This window comes from Wyeomyia smithii, chromosome 3 (genome assembly GCF_029784165.1).
Source record: "Wyeomyia smithii strain HCP4-BCI-WySm-NY-G18 chromosome 3, ASM2978416v1, whole genome shotgun sequence".
In the NCBI taxonomy this organism is placed as follows: domain Eukaryota; kingdom Metazoa; phylum Arthropoda; class Insecta; order Diptera; family Culicidae; genus Wyeomyia; species Wyeomyia smithii.
Genome location: NC_073696.1, coordinates 257,900,671 through 257,917,847, shown reverse-complemented (window position 1 = coordinate 257,917,847; position 17,177 = coordinate 257,900,671). Strand labels below are relative to the sequence as shown.

Below are 17,177 nucleotides of genomic sequence, written 5' to 3'. Positions count from 1 at the left end.
GGGGAAACCAAGCGTAGCGTAACGTAGACGTGTCGCAAACAGATGGTTTCATTTGCTAGGGGTGAGCAGCCGTATAATCCTCCCTCGAAGTAATGACTCCGGTTTAGTATAATGCCAATCGTCTATCGGGGTTTTTCTTTCGTTGGTTATCAGCTGATTGAAGCGTTATTTTACGATGCACGCCCAATCAATTTTAATTTCGTTGTCAATTTGTCCAGTTCAAAAGGAAGTACCTATAGTTGTCTTAACTGAAACAAAATTCTCCAATACACAACTGATTAGAGTCGATTGATTTATTTTTGAAAATGAAGGCGAGATATAGAATATTTATAAACTGACACCTGAAGCTGTTCACAAGCCTGTTTGAACTGTTTATACACTATTTATAGCACGGGACGGAAAGGGAGTTTTTAGCGTTCAGTACCCTTGTCCTCCTCCCCAAATCAGTTACAAATTAATTCCTTTGATTAGAGGCCAACCCTCTAAGCAACTAAGCAGTTTGAGTAAAATGCCTAATAGTTAGTTATGCGTCTCCACAGTGTCGTCAAATACGGAAAGACAGGGAATGGGACAGCATTGAAGCATTTTATAACATACCGCTCAATCGCAGTAGGTAACTCGTTTACAATTTGGCTTTTTTAAAAATTAGGCTGATCCCTAAAATCTTTCTGAAAAGTCGTTTGTGTTTATAGACTGTTCCAAAAATTATAAATACATCTTCTTTCTTGAATAAAACAAAAAATACAGGATTTTTCGGGTCATTTTATTCTGAAATATAGATAATAAGTGTTTTCTTACCAATTTCAATTCAAGTTGGGATTATTTTTCGCAGGATACGCGAGTTCTCTAACTTTTCTCTTAACACAACTCATAAGCTTTTGCACAGTGTGTTCTCCGACCATTTTTACCACTTTAAGCCAATCTTTTTTAAATTTTTCAACATTGTCCGCTGGTTTGACATATTTACTCAGCTTTGCCTTGATCAAAGCCCAAAAAGTTTCAATAGGGCGAATTTCAGGGCAGTTTGGAGGATTCATCTCCTTTGGGACACATGTGACATTATTTGTTTTATACCACCCTAGTGCATCCTTAGAGTAATGGAAGAAAGCAAGATCGGGAGGATTGTTATGCTGCTTAACCATGGGTAACAACCTTTTCTGCAAACACTCTTTCACGTAAATTTTACCATTCATTGTGTCATTCGTAATGAATGGACGAGATATTTTCCCACATTCACAAATGGCCTGCCAAACCATTACCTTTTTGCCGAATTTTTCGGTGTAAATGGCTTTCACTGGTCCAGGGACATCCTTTCCCTTCGGTGATGTATAAAATTGCGGTCCTGGCAGTGTCTTATAGTCCAGTTTTATGTAGGATCGTCATCCATGATAACACACCCCATTTTTTTTGGTCAGAAGTTTGTCATATAGCTTCCGAGCTTTCGGTTTCACAGATTCAGCTTGTTTTGGATATCGTTTTGGCTGCTTCTGCTTCCGACGGGTCTGCAGACCCATTATTCCCTTGGCACGCATAACGTTACTCGCCGAGGTTCCAAGCTTTCTCGCCATATCTCGTACTGATACTGAAGGATGCCGCTTGTAGTTTTCCTTATCCTTTTTGTCCATTGTGGGATCAACAGGCCCGGGTTTTCTACCACGTCTTGGGGCATCAGTAAATGTGCACTCTTCACAATACTTCCGCAATGCGGTTTGAACTTCTCCGACACTTATACCTTCTTCTCTGGCTAATTTTCTTTTAGAAAGACCACTCACGGTGCCCCATTTGTGCACAATTCGCTTTCTTTGCTCGGGAGAAAGGCCACGCATTTTCAAAATTTCGCACTAAATGTTAGAAAAAATGACAGCATCTGTTTCTTTTGGATGTAAACAACAGGACGTAGCCAACGTTTGGTTGAATACTGCACGTTATTTGAAATGACGGTTGATCGTAAGTGTATTTATAATTATCGGAACGGTCTATAAAAACATTTAATGGGAAATTTGTAATTGCTGATTCTTTTTTTTTTTGAAACTGAGTCTTATATCGAGTAAATCTGTGTAACTTAAAAAACTTATCACAGAGCAAAGCTTATTAAACGAATTCTTGGATCGTTAAGATGAAAAAACAGGGAGGTTGTGTGCAAAGCCACGACCGCAACGTTGAAGTAGAATACTTTTACAAGAAAGATAACCCGGCTGCTTGCGTGTCAGTCATTTTTTTTTTACTAAATAAACGTTGACTAATCAGATCAATCGAATTTTGCGCTTCAAGAAAGATGAACCTCTTTCAATAATATAGTTGGGGCTTGACAATTTTTAAATTTTGAGATGAAATTTTTTCGGATGTCGTGCTCATGACTGAACGAGAAAATAATTCAGTACGTTCTGAGACACGGAGATAAAGTAAAATTTATAACTTTCACAAATTTAAAAATGTGAATTAACTCATTAGAAAATATTAACTCTTCTATCAATTGTGGCCGCTATACGCTGCCATTGCACAGTGGTCTAAACTCGAGAAATTGTGATCGTTTTGGATTTGTCTGTGAAATATTGATTTTATGTACCCAGTGTCTTCAGCAAGTTTAATCCACATAACAAGGCTTTTCTTTTGGCGTTTTCGGTTTTTTGATCAATCCCCCTAGTAGTTAGATATAAAAACAATTTCATTCCATACGAAGTGACCACGAAAAAGCACAAACTTGGACACGACCATCACAGATTTTTCTCAAAGTTGGGAGAATTATTCATCTACCGTCACTTTGGAAAAATCCCATATTTGGTGTCGATTGGAATACCCCCCCGCTCTGTGGGACCCCCCTGTTAATTGCAAAGTCACGCATTTTTAGTTCAAAATCTCTTTTTTTTTTCTTACAATTCATAGACGTAAGATGTTCGAAAAATACTGATAGATGATTTTTGAAGAAAATAAACCAAGGAACCCAGAAAAATATAAGTTTTGACCGGAAGTGTTGCCAGATAAAATATTTTTGTAATCGAAAACTAAATTCACATTTTTCGGCAAATGTAGCCATTTTTATTTTAAATTTAATAATTTCATCGTGTTCCTTGGAAAATTTTACATAAGAAACAACTATCATCCCGAGGTAATATGAACCAATCTCGATATATAACATTTTTACGAAAAAAAAACTTAAACTTCGTAATTATGTAAAACTTCGTAATTATTTTTTTTTACAATTTATAGATGTAAGACCGCCGGAAAATAGTGATAGGTGGATTTTGAAGAAAATAAACCAAGGAATCCATAAAAAATACTATTTTTGACCGGAAATGTTGCCAGATAGATTATTTTTGTATTTTAAAACTAAATTTGCATTTTTCGGCAAATTCAGCTAGTTTTATTTCAAATTTGATGGTTTCGTCGTATTTATTGGAAAATTTTACGTAAGAAACACTTATCACCCCGTGGTAATATGAGCCAATCTCGAGATATAGCATTTTTACGAAAACAGTTCTGAATTTCGTGATTATTTTTTCGTAAAAATGTTATAATTCAAGATTGGCTCATATTTCCACTGAGTGGTAAGTGCTTCTTACGTAAAATTTTCTGAGAAACACGATGAAACCATCAAATTTAAAATAAAATTAGCTGCATTGACCGAAAAATGCAAATTTAATTTTAAAATACAAAAATAATTTATCTGGCCACACTTCCCCACAAAAACCAATATTTTTTCTGGATTCCTTGGTTTAATTTCCTAAAATTCACCTATCACTATTTTTCGGGTGTCTTACGTCTATAAATTATAAAATAAAATAACAACGAAATTTACAACTTTTTTCGTGAAAATGTTATATCTCGAGATTGGCTCATATTACCTCGGGGTGATAGTTGTTTTTTATGGGAAATTTTCCAAGAAACACGATGAAATTTTCAAATTTAAAATAAAAATGGCTGCATTTGCCGAAATATGTAAATTTAGTTTTCAAATACAAAAATAATCTATCTTGACACTTCCGGTCAAAACTTATATTTTTTCTGGATTCCTTGGTTTATTTTCTTTAAAAATCATCTATCAGTAATTTTCGGACATCTTTCGTCTATGATTTGTAAAAAAAAGAAAAAAGAGATTTTTGACAAAAATTGCGCGACTTTGCAATAATGAGGGGGGTACTGAAGAGCGGGGGGTATTCCAATCGACACCAAAATTGGGATTTTTCCAAAGAGACGGTAGATGAATAATTTCCCCAACTTTGAACAAAATCTGTGATGGTCGTGTCCAAGTGGCATGTACACTTCGTATGGAATGACCCATATTGCTTTTTTCAGCAAAGTTGTAGGAAAATCTATAAGAAAAGAATTGCTACACACTGTAATCTTCTATCTGTACGTCTTATATGACGAAATAGAGTTTTACGAGGAACACTCGTAACTGTTCTAAGATTTTGTTCATTCTGCTAAACCTCGCATTTTTGTAGGATATATTGGTTAGATATTTTTATTTGTTGTAAAAATATTTCTAGTTTTTTGCTGACAAAAGCCTGAGTCCATATTTCTCCGAAGGTTGCAGATAGTAGCAAACCGGACTGTATGCATTTGAAAGTTTGTCAAAAGAACTGCATTACTCAAAAGAGTTCAATTATTTCAAGTTGTATCCAGCCGAGTACTGAATGAAAGGATAACGCCCCTCAAAATGAGTTTTTTGTCCATAACTTTTTCTGTAATCGTCGAAACAATTCAAGATGTTCTAAGATTTTGTTCATTCTGCTAAACCACGCATTTTTGTAGAATACATTGGTTTGATATTTTCATTTGTTGTGAAGATATTTCTAGTTTTTTGCTGAAAATATTTCGAGTCCATATTTCTCCGAAGAATGCAGATTATTCGCATTGTGCAATGGTATCCACTGTCCCTGCTGCTACTTCTACTTTCAACGTACGTAATTTTGCTCGAACCCAGCACGAAAGTCTTGCTTAGATGTTAAGCGGTGTTTGACCAATAAATAGTTAATGGGTTCAATGATGGCAATTTCGGTCACGGGTTTCTTTTTGCACAACATAATTCCGCCAACTTGATCGGTCCATGGCTGCCTACCTCCAATCCCGCGGGCACTTTGTACTTGCCAGATCATGCTCCACCTGGTCTAACCATCTTGCTCTTTGTGCTCCTCTCCGTCTGGTACCAACCAGATTTGAGGTGAAAACCAATTTTGCAGGGTAATTGTCCGTTGTTCTCGCCACGTGCTCTGCCCAACGTATCCGTCTAGATTTGGCCACTTTCTGAATGCTGGGTTCACCGTAGAGTTACGCGAGCTCATGGTTCATTCTTCGTCTCCACACTCTGTTCTCCTGTACACCGCCAAAGATGGTTCTTAGCACCCGTCGTTCTAATACTCCGAGCGCTCGCAGGTCCCCTTCAAGCATTGTCCACGTCTCATGCCCGTAGAGAACAACCGGTTTAATAAGCGTTTTGTACAAGGTGGACTTTGCGCGGGAACTTAGGCGTTTCAACTGTAATTTTTCGTGGAGCCCATAGTAGGCACGACTTCCGCTGATGATTCGCCTACTAATCTCACGGCTGGTATCGTTGTTCTCAGTTACCATTGAGCCAAGGTACACGAACTCGTCAACTACCTCAAACTCATCACCGTCGATTATCACAACACTACCTAGGCGTGCCCTGTCGCGCTCAGCACCACCCGCTAGCATGTACTTCGTTTTAGACGAATATATCTTCAGTCCAATCTTCTCTGCATCACCTTTTAGTCTGGTGTACTGATCCGCCACCACCTCGAATGTTCTGCCGACAGTGTCCACGTCATCCGCAAAGCAGATTAATTGACCGGATTTAACAAAAATCGTGCCCCGCGTGTCTATTTCCGCTCGTCTCACAACACCTTCTAGTGCAATATTGAACAGCAAGCAGGAAAGACCATCACCTTGTCTAAGTCCCCTGCGGGAGCCGAATGGGTCGGATAGACCAACCGAAATCCTCACACAACACTGCACATTCTCCATCGTAGCCTTTAGCAGTCTGGTAAGCTTCCCGAGGAAGCCGTTTTCGTCGAGAATTCTCCATAGCTCTTCACGATTAATCGTGTCATAAGCGGCTTTGAAGTCGATGAAGAGATGATGCGTTGGAACTCGCGGCATTTTTGGAGGATCTGCCGCAGAGTGAAGATCTGGTCCGTTGTGGACCGACCCTCCATGAAGCCGGCCTAGTAACCTCCCACGAATCTGTTGGTTAGTGGTGACAGCCGCTGGAAAATTATTTGGGATATCACTTTGTAGGCGGTATCCAGTATAGTGATCGCTCGGTCGCCTTTCTTGTAGATGGGGCAAATAACCCCATCCTTCCACTCCTCCGGTAGGCATTTCGTTTCCCAAATCTTAGCAATCAGCCGATGCAGACAACTGGCCAACTTGCCCGGGCCCATCTTGAGAAGCTCCGCTCCGATACCTTCCTTTCTAGCTGCCTTGTTATTCTTAAGCCTTCGTATAGCATCATCAACTTCGCTTATCGATAGGGGTGGCACATCTCCGTTGCTTGCTGCACCGACAGAGTCTCCTGCGTCGCTGTTCTGGTCTCCTGTCTGTACGCCATTCAGATGTTCATCAAAGTGCTGTCTCCACCTTTCGATCACCTCGCTATCATCCGTCAAGATATTTCCCTTATTATCCCTGCACATTTCGGCTCGCGGAACAAAGCCTTTGCGGGATGCGTTGAGTCTCTGATAGAACTTTCGTGTTTCATGAAATCGGTACAGCTGTTGTAGTTCTTCGCACTCCTCCTTCTCCTGGCGGCTCTTTTTTCCTGGAAAAGTTGGGTTTGCTGTCTCCGTGTCTGTTTGTACCGCTCTACGTTCTGATGGCTGGCTCTTCGCAGCATAACTGCCCGCGCTGCGTTCTTTTCATTCAACATCTGCCGACATTCCTCGTCAAACCATTCGTTACGTCAACTCGGTACTTCGTGACCTAAAACGTTCTCCGCTACACTGCTGATGGCTGACTTGACGGTATTCCGGCAGGCCTCTGGAGGAGCTTCTTCCAGCTCGTCCTCTCCTGGCAGTGCAGCTTCGAGAGAAAGCGCGTAGTTTTCGGCGACTTCGGGTTGCTTCAGCCGCGCGAGATTATTCTTTGGCGGGCAGCGGTACCGTATGTTGTTCACAACGGATAGCTTTTGGCGTATCTTTACCATCACTAGATAGTGGTCCGAGTCGATGTTAGCGCCCCGATGTGTTTTGACGTCAATAATGTCTGAAAAGTGCCGACCATCTATCAAAACGTGGTCGATTTGAGTTTCTGTTTGGTTAGGTGATCTCCAGGTGTACCGATGCTGGAGGCTATGCTGGAAAAAGGTGCTACGTATGGCCATGTTCTTGGTGGCGGCGAAGTCAATTTCCGTTTGTCAGCCGGTGTGCGCTGAATCGTCCAGTTACCGGTCTAAATTCCTCCTCCTGATCGACCTGAGCGTTGTTATCCCCGATTACAATCTTAACATCATGTTTTGGGCAGCGATCGTATTCACGTTCCAACTGCGCGTAGAATTCGTCTTTGTCGTCATCAGTACTTCCGAGGTGAGGGTTAATGAATCGGCCCTTGATTCTTAACCTGCACATTCTGGGGTTAACCGGCCACCACCCAATTACCCGCTTCTGCATCTCACCCATCATTATGAAAGCTGTGCCCAACTCAGGTGTGTCACCACAACTCTGGTAGATGGTGTGTCCATCCCTATACGTACGCACCGTCGTCCCTTTCCAGCATACCTCCTGCAGCGCTACGATGTTGAACTTGCAGTTTTTCAATTCTTCGGAAAGTATACGGGTACTTCCTAGGAAATGGGAGAACGGCAGTTCCATGTTCCGAGCATTCAATCGTTAGTCCGTTTTCATCGCCTGGTTCTTTGCCGATTATTCTGGTTCGAATTTTCTGTTCTAGCGTTCGTTGCTTTTGTTTTTCGCGGTGCGGGCTTGCAATGCCCACGATCAACCCCACTTTCTCGCAGGAGGACCGACGTAGTGCTACTGTTTTGAGTCCCGAACACAACCAGGACTTGGACATAACGCTTGTGGGTGTGTCACTTAGGGCGCTTGTGGTGGCGTTACCAGTTCCAGAAACTTCCTTTCAAGGAATGAAGCCCGCTTCCCCTGTCAGCATACGACCGGTAGTCCCACCGGGGTTGCTTACCCGATCTTCTTACTAGTTACTCGTATCCCGGTTGGCACCAACGAGGAGGTAGGGGTTCGGTAGCTGGAGGGTTAATGGTTCGCATGTGGGAACCAATTCGCCAACCGTGGATCGACTGCATGAATTCCGAAATTCGAATTTTCAAGTACAATTTTTGAAGTAGAATACTTCTCTTAGGAAGTTCGGCTACATAGGGATGTAAATGAAAATATAAAACCGAAAAAAGTGAAAAATATGTCCAATTTCAAATGCTAATAAATCGATTAGTAATCGATGGATTTCCTCCGTTCTTGCAGCAATAGATTGGAAAATCTTCTAAGATTCTTCCCAAAATAAGATAATTGTAATTTTATTATTCACACTATTGTACTATTGAAAATAGTCAAGCCTTGTCAAAACGAAAAATTCGACCTCTGATTGGTCGTTATATGATTGCTTCCCAAGTACGGACGACAGAATCATATACCTTGCAATTGGAAAGATGCTATTTGGCCTATATAAGAGCCTGTTTCAGCCGAAGCCGCTCATAATAGTTCTAGACAGCGACAACAGCAGTCGTCCTTCCTTAGCAGCTGCACTAGCTCTGTGGTTGGTCAACACGTCTCAGGAGCAGCTCGGTTTTTCTCAGCGTGTGTCGCCAGACTGCTATTATTCCCCCCGTGTTGGGGCAGCATGAAGATTGCCATCAGGAAATCCAATTTTAGGAATCAAAATGCCTTTTTCAAGGCAAATAAACAAGTCATTGAAAGTTAATAATTTTTGACAACGCAAGCAAGATTCTGTGTTGGATCCTAGCAATTTGAATTTGTCGCACCCGTCTAATTTACTGAATGTGAAATAGATTCCACAGTGCATGTTGTCTGTGTATTTTAATTCCCCCACTGTTAGGGCAGCTCAAAGGTTGTGATCAGCAACCGATTTTGAACCGCAAAATGCCTTTTTCAAGGCAAATAAACAAATAATTGAAGGTTAATAATTTTCTGGCATCAACACAAGCAGACATTCTGTGCGGGATGCAATCAAATTCTGTTGTAGTTGTCTAATTCTTACTTTATTTAGTAAACCCCCACTGTAAGGGCAGCGCAAAGGCTGCGATCAGCATAACCGACTTTGAATAACAAACTGCCCTGTTAGAACGCATTCACAAAAGCAGTTAGTTCGACTATGCAAAGCTAATATGAAGTCGATTCAATCAATCAGCATTAACAGAATTTCGTCGTCTCCCAGCTGCCAAGTTGCAACATGATGCAACACGCAACAGCGAGCAAACGAAATCGCTTGATGTTACAAACCACAATAAGATACGGGTTAAAACCGTTGCGTGTGTGAGAGCACCATCGGTGTTTATTCGCTGGAAACAAAAATCAAATGCGAATTGTGGAATAATTCGTCTAAAGAACATTAGGAAATGGTAAAACTGAACTGAAAGGCGTGGCCTATTACGTAGCACCCTTCGGCGATAAAAGAGTGTTTCTGGGAAAACTAGCTACATTCATTAGTCGGAAGGTGAGCTGGATAGACCTCCACAACGTTGACAGCAGTAGCAGCAGATATCAGCGCTCAGCAGTAACTTCTGAGCAAAGCCTCTTCTCAGCAGTGCCTTCAAATTAAACAAATCACTTGCCCTGTGGTTGGTCACCACGTCTCAGGCCTCTGCCAGGCTGAACGCCAACGCGAGCGATCGGGCGAAATTTTTGCCGTACATCAGCCGGAACTTGCTCTAATGGAAAAGTTGAATCATTTTGTTCAGAAGAATAATACTGTCGGTAATATTACAGAGATGCGATTGCATTATATCCGATATGGAATTGAACAATTGTTCTTTTGAGGACAAATAAAATACTTAATTTGAAGAGTTAATTGCTTTGGGTACCAGTAGCAGTATGGTAACAGCCTCAGCGGTAGGTGCAGCCGGTACTTCCATGAGGCCGATGTTGTAAGGAAGTAAATGGAAGCGGCACGGCGAAACAGTTCGGGTGTGCTTAGACGCGCGTCATTTTTCGTTGTTTATATTATTCCTCACATGAAACGACGCGCTTTCGTACGATAGCGGCGGTATTAGCGGTGGATGCATTTGTCAACACTTACTCCAGTAAAGCCGTGTCTAATTTTCAATGTGAAAACACCTTTCTATTGTGTTGGCCGTGCGCATTAGGCCTCTGTCAGGCTAAACGCGAAAAGCGGCGCGAACCAATTCGCGCGGCCGTACGTTAATGTACAGCCGTAAGTAGAGCTGTACATTAACCTACGGCCGGGTGAATAGAATAGAATCTCTAACTACGATGCCGTTCCTGAATGCGAAACCACTATTTTTCTGCTATCGGAGCATCCTTACCGGTTGAGGGTTTCGGCCTTCCTCCGGTGAAGCTCTGCCTTATTTTGGCAACACAAGCATTCTGGATTTTGGCAATCAAAACTTCTGCTGGCTGTCTGATTTTCAGTGTGAAAACAGCCTTTAACTTTGTTATCAGAGTGCCTGACTACGATTTGGTAATATTGTTTGAATTAAATGCTTACAAAATTTTACAATATTCCTCTTTCTCCCATTCAATAAAACAGGTAATACGATGCCTTCGTCATACGCAAGTTCACTATAACTCCCGCTATCGGCGTAACACAAAAATGCAATCAGCGTCATATCCGTTTTTTTTTTTTCAACAACAAACTGTCCTTCTTAGGTCAACCATACAAATGAATTGAAGGTTTAAAATTTTCTCGTTCTGAGCTTTAACCAAAAGCTAGTTATCTTAATTTGAATTCACATGTACATATATTCTGACTGTTGAAACTTGATGGCGCCGCGAAGAGTTTGTACTTTTCCTGTTCAGTGAAGTCGTATTTATATGTGCAAACTGAAAAAATTACTGACACGCAAACAGCCGGGTAAACTCTCTTGTAAAGTATTCTACTTCAACCTTGCGATCGTGGCTTTGCACACAACCTTCCTGTGATTTTTTTTGTTGAATAGGTTTCTCGAAAAAATGTTAACTTGAAATTCAATTTTAATTTCGGAAACTGGGTATATTTTCCAGATTGCCGTGATGTTAAATTTTTGTATTCAGTATTTTTATAGGCATATTTAACATTGAACTCTAAACTCTTATATTATTGAAAAAATGAAAACCTAAAATTTTGAGTTTTTTTGATACTTTTTTCCTATCGTAATAAGTAGAACCTGTTTGAAGCATTTTCTCGTGCTCTTATATTTTTATATGTTTCGAAATTTTGATTTTGATTAATTGTTACTCATTTGAGTGCTAAGCTAATATTTTAATAGTTTATTTCAATTCAGTAATGTTTTTTGATTCGTTTCTGATGAAGTCAACTCCTAACAAACACTAATTAAGGTCTTTTTTACGGAGCTCCGTAGCCGCAAGGGTAAAGAGTCCGCTTTGACAAGCGGGTGGTCGTGGGTTCGAATCTTAGTAAGAACCAGGCCATTCGATATCAACGGACTTGAGCATGGGCTTATACTCAGGCTCTCCACTAACCTTTCCTTCACGTTAAATTCTAGAAAATTTCGACACGTCCTTCTTACAATAAAACTGGCCAGAGGAACATTGTTGAACCTCTGTATCAATACATTAATATTTCTGGCCGCAGTGATGAGTTCATGCATGCGGTTTTTTCTTACGGTGATATTTCAAGTTCCACGATTTTAACCTACGACGGTTTCTCAAAAAATGCGGTTTTTACGTCGATTTTTCAAATGACGCGGGATTACTTACGACCAGTATTCGAATAACGCGATTTTTACGGTAATTTTTCAATAACGCATATTTACGACGATTCCTCCAACCACGCGGTTTTTACGACGATTTTCAAATAACGCGGTTTTTACGATGGTTTCTCAAATAAGCATAGACATTCTAATGCGTAGTTTTGGTTGCAGCAAACCGAACAGAACACGTTCGCGTCTCCAATGATGAACCGATATGGATTTTTCACTGTCCGAAATTTCTCTCATACGCATATAATCGACGGTAAAAGTAATGTTCTCCGAACGGTCTTAATTATTACTTCACGCAACCGTTCGCGAGAACCGTCGATAATGCGCTCGCTGTGAGTTGCTTAATACAGCTCTTGTGTCGACGAAGAAACGGTTAGATTTAGTGTTTCCATACTTTAAAACTTACAAGTCTACCTTCAAGAAACAGTTTCTCGTAATCGCACTGGTTTTCCTTCTAAGAACCAGAACCATCCAGAAATTTCCACCCGCGCCCGTGTTTTAATTGATTTGCAGAAAGAGTGCGCGCGGTGTACGTAAATAGCTCTTCCACTCAAATTTTGGCCAAATGTGAGCCGGTGGAAGTCTAGACTACCCTACTTGAAAAGATAATCGGATGAGTGAACGAATGCGAAAGCGGGGAAAATAGCCGACGGCAATGGCTAAGCTAGCAATTACCAAACTGTTTTATTCTTTGATTCTAGTTTCACTAAATTTATCGTATAGGTAATCACAATCGATCGATATTTTGCGTGCATTTTATGTTTGTTGCCTTTGCACGCTAAAATTATGACCTTTTTCGTCTGGAAATGGTGTGGATTTATCGGATTTCTTTTCGAAGCAAGAGCAACAACCTTGGCTCGGCCCAGTTGGTTCTGGATTCGCTCTCGATGATGAAACGTTCGATGAAAACCGTTGATTTCGGGGCAGAGTGCAAGCGTAAAGAGTTTTGTGTTTCAACCGGTGACCGGATTGGAGGGAGAGAATTGCTATTTGCAAAATTAGGAGTGATGTAGGAAATGGCAAAGAGTACACGAAAGTGTATCAAAAGTTAATGTTTCCGCCGAAAAACCTGCACCGGTTTATATGTCGAATGTGATTTTCCACTGGTTGCCGTGAACTATACTCGAGATATGTTTTAGTATGATTATCAGTGGTGAAGGATTAGGAGCTTAACTAAACTAAACCAAAAATTGCGAACCGGATTGAGCCAATTGCTGGTGTTATTTCTGGTCGATATGTTTGGAATAGTAATTGAGAAGTGGAACTGATTTCGAACCTCGGAAAGTCTCTACCTATTGTACCGCGTCTTCTTGTAGGGTGAAGAACTAGGTATGTGAGTCTACTTTAAGCCCCGTTTTATGTTATAAACGTGAGACAAATGATCAACGCTCGAAATCGACTTGTAGTGTATAGTGAGAATTTTAGCATTTTAGCAAATTCGAAGCGATCCATTTGTTTAAACAAACGTAAATAAGGTGGTCTGTAGCAGCAGCAGTAATCAGATGTTTTCGTGACACCGGTTTGCCACGTCTGCCACCGCCGCCCCCTGGCATATGTTCTATACGAAATCTGACACCCGCGCTGCTCTATCGAATTCAATCCGCTGTACGTGATTTCCAGCTTGATACAATTCCATCTCGTGCTGCCGACGAAACTGTCCGCGAAGTGAGTGTATATGGTCTTGCGGTTGTCATTACGGTCAATTGAAAGTAATTGAAAAAACTCGGGGCGGACGACATCATCAGGCTTTTGAAACTGGGGTGTTGGTGCGGAATCTTTTCTCCGCTGGCGTTTGGAGACAATTGACGGCAGACGGTTGGCGATATCGGAGGTTCGTTCGAAGCTTCGTATCACTTGTCACTTGTTCGGTGGATGATACGTCTCAATTACAGTGTGGTTCTCTTTCTCGTTGCAGGTTTCCCGCTAGCGTTGACTGATTAAACGAGTTCTACGACTTTGAAAATCGCAAACCACAGCTGATTTACAGTTCAATTGAAGTGAATTTACTAGTTAAACTGTTCAGTGGTAAACGCGAAGCGGATGACGAATTGATTAGTGTGAATCAATCAAATAATGGAAACAGTTTTTTTCTACCGTGCATACAGGAGAGTGATCAGTGCCTAAGAAGTGCATAAAAAACAAGCTATAAAGCTAAATTGTTTTCGTTACGCTATTATCCGTAAATAAGCAGTTAAAACTAGTGTCTTGAAATTCGAAGAAGCAGAAAGTACGGCACAACATTGTATTGTCTAAGGCTACGTTTTGTGCTCGTGAGGTTTTAAGTGCGAAGAATATCCGACTAAGGTATCAATTTACAACTTCAAAGTGCACCGGATTAGCAGCAGCAGCAGCAGCAACAGCAACGGCAGAAAAACTTGAAGGTATGAATGAACCTGACTGACATTTGTTTACTGTTTATATAACCTCTATGTAATTCTATCGCTATGTATGGACTTGCCCTAGACATTGCAGAGCTGCGTTAGTTTGCTTTGCTTTTTATGTGAGCATATTGAAAGACGTTAACAAAATCTATCACTTTAATTAACCTATCCCAAATCCCCAATAAATTATTGCTAGAGACGACAACACAGGCTAGTCCCCTGTCGTGATTAAATTTTTAATTACGAACACTAAATGGAATGACTCATCCGTGCAGGAAAACGTTGAGATATGTCCCTTTGCGAAAGAGGACAACGGAAGGCTGAGGTAATCCCTCACGGGACTCGTTCTGTCCACCTGCTGCAGCCAAATTGCGTCTTACTAGATGGAATATTTTCGGTGCAGAGTAATTCCATGCACTATGAGGAAAGTTTCATTTTTATCGTAATATGCTATTTCGATAACAATGTTTTTTTCCATGATATTTTTTCATAATTCACGTTTACGTTTGCGTTACCAAAAAAAAAAAATCTGATGGGTTCAGCATTTTATATCACACTCAATTGAAAACGTTGTGGATTTGGTTGTTCGCGAAGTAGCATGGAACGGCTCTACAAGTCTCCCTTCGAGTTTTGCAATAGTGACGATACAAGCATTACCCGCAGCTCGTAGCCGATGGATTTTAATAGGGTGCCAAACGTTTACTAAAATCCCCAACTTTCGATTATTGGAAGTAGCGGAAACACAGCGTTTGTTTGAAAAACAAACTATGTTATATAACACACAACGACGAAGAAGAACAACAACAATGGATAGATAGCGTATGTCAGCCGCCAAATTAAAATTTTCTAGCAAACTAGATCTCTACGAATTGCTAGCTGATAATGCTCAAGAGTGGCAATCAGTTTTTTTTTGTTGTGAATTTTCCAGTTACCTCTCGCCACTTAGACGCGTTGAAACATTATTTTGGCCATTTTATTGTGTCCCGCTTCTCAGGAAACAGCTTCAATTCGACAACATCGAGCGTGTATAGAGGAAAGTATCACAACAAGTTCACTTTTCACCAAACACTTCACAGTGCGCTGGATAAAATGTGAATCAGAGGCAATTTAAGCACACTTTTGTTCGGATCAATCAAAGCCAGAAAACACAACGTGGTATCAAAGGTGATGGAAGTTTTATTCAGAGCTTGGTGTTTTTACACGGAGTTTTCTCAAAACAAAGTAGAGTCGAACGATTTGTGGCATAATTCAATAGCTTTTGTCTTTCTCTAAGAAAATTTCGATTTTTAGCACCTTCGATGTCTAGATATTCTGAAGAATTTGCCAAACTATTTCAAATCTTCAAAGCAGACATTAGACGAAGCCAATATTTCCTATTTTTGATACGAATTTTATTTACTAAATCTAGCATCAAACAACAAAAGGACATATGTAGTGATGTAATCAAAAATGATAAAGTTTATTCTCTTGTGTTACTAGATAATAACTTCCAGCTTAGTTTGTTTACATGTGTACACGCGAAAATTGGCTTTCATTTTTAAGCATGTACACATTTAATGAAGATACAAATTTAACAAGCTAATACATCAAGTTTTTCCCATATATAACCAGTTAAAACTAATAAAACGACTTCCAAAGATAATAATAGCGGAAACAAAAGTATCTCCAGCGAAATATTGCATGTTTGTCATTTATAAAAAGAATTAACAACTTAAGCTTGAACGATCACATATTTGATATTTGCTTTTCTGTGATGGATCTGAGCTAGTCAAGTTGCCCAAAGGGGATCAGCAATCCGAAGTGGGCCACTGAACCTCTGGAGTTCGTCAAGGCTCGGTGCTTGGACCACTGCTTTTCTGTTGTTATATTCTCGGTCAGGAAGCGATCCACATACCCCATCGATACTTTTCGAGAAGCTGTTGTCTCCCAAGGGCGTCATATGCAGAATCTGATAATTCTTCCTAACAACTCAACTTGCTATTCCAATTCAATGTTCTTTAGAGATGTGAATAATTATAACTCAATACCTCCTGCAACTAAACGCTCAACTTCTGAAACAGGAATGAAGGAACTGTAATTAACGTTGCTAGTTAAGAATATTGTTAATTAAGGTACTTGTTGTGGAACGCGAAGTAACCCGCAGGTAGCAAATTTAAAAAGGTTCACCTTTACGCTACTAGGGAAATTAATAAATTATTCTTGAATGTACAACAATTCGGCAGCTTTCACTTTGTATAAGATTGATAACGGCGCCGGCTACATCCTTACAGTCGGTTAGTGGAAGAAAAGAAGGAAGTGTTACAATCCTTGTTGTGTCAGAGACCAAGTTCACCTCTGCATCTCTGACGACTAAAACGGAAAGGAACTTTCTTTTACCACAGTGGTCAGTGATGGATTTTTATTTTTTTACCGTTTCCTCCTCTCGCCTATATTTATAGGTTTTACTGCTCTTCTTTACCGAGCCTCGTTCGTTACCTTGCCGAGTATCGATAGTGATAACTGCCTGGAAAGGTTCAGCCAAGCCTGACTTTCGGCTTTATAGCGTGAGGGAAGGATCAAGTAGGAGGCGAAAGCCTGAAGGCCGGAACACAATGGGTACGTTGCGGCTGCGTTTGCGGTAATTTGACAATTAGCCCATACATTTTCTGTCAAGTTACGTCAACGCAACGGAAACATATTCATTGTTTTTGGACCTTGAAAGTAAAACCATGTTTTAAAGTCCCCTGACATCTAGCGGTCTAATTCTACTCAGCAGGCTTGTCATTTCTCCTCAGAGAATGACTAGCGTGTAGGAGACTATCTTTCACTGCGAAAACAACGGCTGACACACTTACTTGAAGAGAGCATCGAATCGTTTGTACCTGATGAGCTTGAAAAACATAAACCTGAGATAACTTTCATGACTATTTTTC

General features: G+C 40.5%; 1 long non-coding RNA gene across 3 annotated transcripts in view; it reads left to right on the top strand.

The window, feature by feature from the left end:
* Positions 1-17,177, top strand: part of LOC129727623 (uncharacterized) — a 67,080-nt gene that overhangs the window by 7,205 nt on the left and 42,698 nt on the right. For 2 of the 3 annotated variants that reach the window (XR_008728569.1, XR_008728567.1), the window contains exon 2: positions 13,800-14,265. This is a non-coding gene — a long non-coding RNA (uncharacterized LOC129727623). Of the gene's footprint in view, positions 1-13,562; positions 13,716-13,799; positions 14,266-17,177 lie in introns of those variants that run through there. The other variant, XR_008728568.1, reaches the window with a different exon arrangement.